A 5,581-nucleotide genomic window follows, 5' to 3' on the forward strand; every position below is an offset into this window, starting at 1 on the left:
TTAACAAAGTAATCCAATAATAATCGGCCATTTGTGAATAATTCTCTTTTTTTGTTATCAATATTATATCTTTTCTCTCAGTGTATTATACGGATTTCGTGCGGTGGGTATATACATTATATACATATACAGGGTGTTTGATAATTAATGAAAAATCTTTTGCATAGGGGCAAAATGGACTAAACTGAGAAGAAAAGTCCTCAACAATTTTGCAATTTTTGCAATAGTTAACAAGATATTAATTGCTAAAAATTGCCGGAAATTGATTTTCAATAATTTTTTACTCAAAAACTATCAACTTTACAGAAAAACTGTAAGAGATAAAAATTGTTTATTTTCTTCTCATAAAATTTTGAGAATTTTTTTAGAATTTTTTAACACCGTATTTTCTGATGTTGGTAAAAATAAGAAAATGCAATACTAAAAAGTTGATAAAAAATTCTGAAAAAATTCTTAGAGCTCTATGAGAATATAGTAAACAATTTTTGTCTCTTGCAGGTTTTCTGTAAAGCTGGTAGTATTTCAGTAAAAAATTATTGAATATTAATTTTTCGACAATTTTTAGTAATTAATATTTTGTTAACTATTACGAAAATTGTAAAATGGCAAAGGACTTTTCTTTTCAGTTTAGTCCATTTTGCCCCTATGCAAAAGATTTTTCATTAATTATCAAACATCCTGTGTATACACGCGCGCGCGCGCGCGCGGGCACACACACACACACACACACATACATCAGTACCTCGAGTGTTTTTATCTCTTTCTTTAAAAATTCTATTACAAATATTTAAGATTAAGAAATTCGAGGAGGATCTTATTTATTGCGTGCGTGCGTGCGTGCATAAGATCCTTCTCGAATTTCTTAATCTTAAATATTTTTAATATAATTTTTGAGGAAAGATAAAAGAACTCGAAGTACTGACGTTCAAAGAAATTAAAATTTTTAATACGTACATTAAATTTCGTTTTTTATTTTATTTAAACTTACATCAATTAATTTGTATTAGTTATCGTTTTATATGTGTACGTATTCATACGATAACACTTAATAAATATACACATTTTAAATTTTATATTACTGCACAAGAAATTTTCCGTAACATAGATAAATTCAAGGAATTTGAATTTCTCTAATATTATTAGTAACCGAAAATTGCGGCAGAATAGTGATAAAATAAAACCACCAGCAGACACAGAAAAAAACCGAGATAAAAGAAATGGCTTTATATTGTAATTGTCGTTTATAATGTATCGTGTGCTACCAAAGCTTTAAATCATTGATTCAATAGCCTGCTTTATCTCTGTGTAAAGAAAGAAATCAACATTGAATATATAAAATTCCAACCTCTTTGTAGAACAATCTAATTTAACTCTCTAATTTAAGAGCGATCAAAGAAGCGAATAAAGTTTAAACAATAAAAGAAAGCTCAACATTTATCTCAATATTAAATATTATATAACGTTAAATCTAATGCAAGCGTTTCCTCGTTAATGCGTCGATCACTGGACCGCACAGAAGCATCTTGTGCTCAACTGAATCGGGAATCGTTTATGATAATCTCACGCTTAGGAACATAATACAGGATAATCTCAGGACAAAGCTGAAAATAATTGAGACGGTTATTCTGTTGTAAACAATAGACGCTTATTCGAGAGAACCGAGAGAAATCAATATCCCACGTCTTCCGCGACAATGTTCGAACGTGGATAAGTTATGACGTGCGCGCTACCAAGGCGACTGTTTTCGAAATTAGAGCAGAAGGCTATGATTAATTGAAAACTTGTAGTGCTTATGCTCGGGCGCCTATTTTGATTGAAACGCAATGCGTACGTGAATTAAGGGATGATATTACCAGCAGCGTTTAGATCAGCCTGATCTAGCCTGATGTAAGCATCGGTAAATGTTGATGAGTTTAGCAACCAACGTAATATCCAGTAGAGTTTAGAGAGAGTTAAGTATTCACATCTGAGGGTATATATGGTTTAGATCTATTTAGACTCACGAGGAAATTAAACTGAAATTGTTACGTATGTGCTTAATATATGTATATTTATAAATTTTAACAGATTACTAAATCTATATATCTAATTTGCTAATCTTTTAAATCTGATATATTTTTGCAAGTTTAAGTTTAAAACAATTTACAAAAAATTTATTACAAAAAACTATAAAATATTGAAATATTATATTATGTAAAATACATAAAAATTAAAAAAATATTCCTTTTTGTAAATGGTTTACATCCAACCACGCTAGACGCATTAATTAAAGAGATTATGGAATATTAAGTCTTAATTGCTTTAAAAGAGGTTAAACGCAGCCTCACTGCAGGCATTGTACAAAGTTTTTAGAAAGTTTTGGGAATAGTGTGCGCGCGGGAGACATTTTATGGCTTCTTTTTTATAATTTTTTACTATCTTATCAGCGCCCACTTTTTATATTAGTTAGAAAAGTAAGAAATTAAAAAGTGCACTAAAGTTTCTTCTAAATTCGTTAACACAAGATTTATTACTAACATCATTTATTATCCATGTCAAAAATTGTAAGATAAAAAGAATATTCAAATTATTTTAGTTATGAATCGAGTAATTTTGTTTAAAAAAATTAACTATGATTATTGACTTATTTATTAATCTTAACTCGTAATTTGACTTACAGCATTAGTAATTACTGCGACAAACCGCAAAAAGTGAATCAAAAAGATTTAATAAATTTATTAGACATAACAAAGTCTATGCATAAATAAGAATAATCTTACGTTACATTATTTAGCGTCACATAAAGATGAATCCACAAAAAATTTGTTGTGGATTAAAATCGCAGGAAATATTGATAAATATATTAATCAATTTATCAATATTCAGCATATTATTCATTCTACAAGACGCGATGCTCTATTGCAAATAAAAAAATTTACACTGATGGCAACAAATATTTTAAGACAATATTTATTAAAAGCTTTATAAACATTTCCGTGATGTTACAAACACGAATTATTATTCAAATTGTTTTATCCAATACGGATATAAATAATTACATGGAAACAATAAATGTACTAATTAATCGGAATATAGTGCTGGCAGTTTGCTTCTATTCACATCAAATTATATCTTATTTAAGTTATTTTTAATCATTTTTATATAGGTCGCCACTGTTCTTCTTCAATATATCGTTAATTTAACTAAAACAATAGAATTAAACAATTTAATTCAACAAGAAAATATATTAAATTTCACTCAAATTTAGTTTAGTATTTACTGACTACATACGTTAATGTGGACGCTATTTAGATTGAACCACAAAAATGAATAAATTACATTTTGACACATATGGAAGTTAAAAATAACAAAATGTTATTTAACTCAAGGGATTAAACTACCATTGTTCCTTTGATATAACAGTATATAAAAGTATAATGATGAATCTAATTAACTGTCTGTTCAATAAATTTTATGTATTCAACTTCATTATTATTTAAAGAACGATATATTGACCAATTCATCGCGAATTAGCTAAACATTTTCAAAATGTCGCGCTTCCATTGCTACGCGCAGCACGTTCACATCATTACGTTGATTGCGAACAAAATATAGAAGCATTTTATTTTTACAGAACACGTCGCTATGAGTGGTGACGAAACGGGCATTTCAAAACGCTCGTCAAAGTACGATGCTACTCGACATGAGGCCAGAAACCGTCGACCACGCGAAATGCGTTACAAAAGTTGTAACACGCCGACACGGCGACTATTGCGGAAATAGGTTACTGAAAATTTCATTCAACGTCGCCGCGGCGACGGCGCGCGCGACCAACATTTCGAAAAATTCAATTCAAGTCTTACCTTTCTTGACATCTCGCAGCACAGTAGCCGACACCACGTCACTCTCCTGAAACAAACAAGTGAGTGTTTCATGAAGGAAACGTTGCAATATTGATTCTTTGGCGAGAAACAAATCTCTGCCTTGCAATTTCGCAACAGAAAAAGAAAATAGGGTAACTTCGGTATAGGGTAAGTCGGAGAAATACGCCACACTTAAGCGAAATTAGATTTTTTAGTAATTATTTGTTCAATTTAAAATAACTTTACATATCTATACTGATCTTTTTCTACCATCCTTTATCTATTATTTGTGTATAATTGGAATCGAATACATTTTTTGTTATTGAAAATAAAGAAATACGAAAGTGCTGAAAAATGGGTAATATGCCACCATGGGGGTAATATGCCACATACAAAAAAATACTAAGTATAACATTTATTTTGTTTTTTTTATTGCAAGAACACATTATTAATGATTTTTGTGATGAAAATAAACATTTGTAACATAATATAGGTAATATAAACAATATAATATAAGTAATAAGTTCGATAAATTAAGTTATACAATATGTAAAATAAACTTTGAGACATATTTTTAATAGCATAAATATATCTTTCTATGAACAGTCCTTGTGAATCCATCTACTGCAACAATTAGATATTATTCAATTACATTTTGGGCCATTTTTAAAAATAAAAGTATGTAATGTGTAAGTATGAAACGTATAAGTAAATATTTGTTTTACTTTATATTTACATAGTGTTACAAGTAGTCTTAACTTCCAGTAACCAAGAAAATTCAATTAATTAAAATGGATTAAAAAACTGTATTCTCTATTCAGAATTTTGAATTGAGCAGTAAATTAATATAATGCAATAATAAGCAAATAAATAAACATTTAAGTTTATTTATTAAATATTTGTCAATACGAATATCTTGTCGCAACGGAATTATGCGGTAAAACGTTGTTTATAGCGCCCTAACCTATATATTAGAGAAAATGACTACTGGCATTTTACCCTAACAAAAGTAGTGGCATATTGCCCCAAGACGTCATTTCATCTTATGATGAGCCTGTATAGTACGACTGTTAAGAAAATGAATCAACGAAGTACTGAATATTTTCATTTTAACCTACACTAATAGCCCAGATAGACAGGAGTACATAAATTTTACTGCAACTTTACGTTATATTCAATCATCAAATGCTTCATAGATGAGCCGATTGTGATTCCAAATATTGTAGTAGTATTTAGTAGAAAACGAAATACCATGATGCAAATATGATGTAAATATGAGAAACAAAAATCTGATTCTTAGTGTCTCATATTTACATCATATTTGCATCATGGTATTTCGTTTACTGATTTACTAAATGTTGCTGCAATATTTCGAATCACAATCGGCTCATCTGTGAAGCATTGGATGATTCTAAGATAAACGTGAAGTTGCTGTAAAGTATTATATGTACATATTTGTCTACTGGGAATATTTTAATGAAAAAAAAATTTAATTATAATTTAATTTGTCTTTTTATTTTCAGAATATGTATTTATTAAGTTTATTACTTATTTTTATGTATATACAAATTCTTATAATTAACGCAATTATAAATATATTCTTGAAAACGCATGGAGTATCGACGGGATTTGAACCTAAGATCTTTGGGATGGTAGCCTACCTACGCTAACGTTGAGCTAATCGCACGCTTGTCTGAACACTTTTAAATTTGGCATATATTGAATTTTATTTCGACATT

General features: G+C 29.1%; 1 pseudogene; it reads right to left on the reverse strand.

Annotated features, from left to right (window-relative positions):
- Positions 1-3,842: 3,842 nt before the first annotated feature.
- LOC108762724 (uncharacterized) overlaps positions 3,843-5,581 on the reverse strand; it is an 86,007-nt pseudogene continuing 84,268 nt past the window's right edge.

The sequence above is a fragment of the Trachymyrmex cornetzi genome, unplaced genomic scaffold (genome assembly GCF_001594075.2).
Source record: "Trachymyrmex cornetzi isolate Tcor2-1 unplaced genomic scaffold, Tcor1.1 scaffold320, whole genome shotgun sequence".
NCBI classification, from domain to species: domain Eukaryota; kingdom Metazoa; phylum Arthropoda; class Insecta; order Hymenoptera; family Formicidae; genus Trachymyrmex; species Trachymyrmex cornetzi.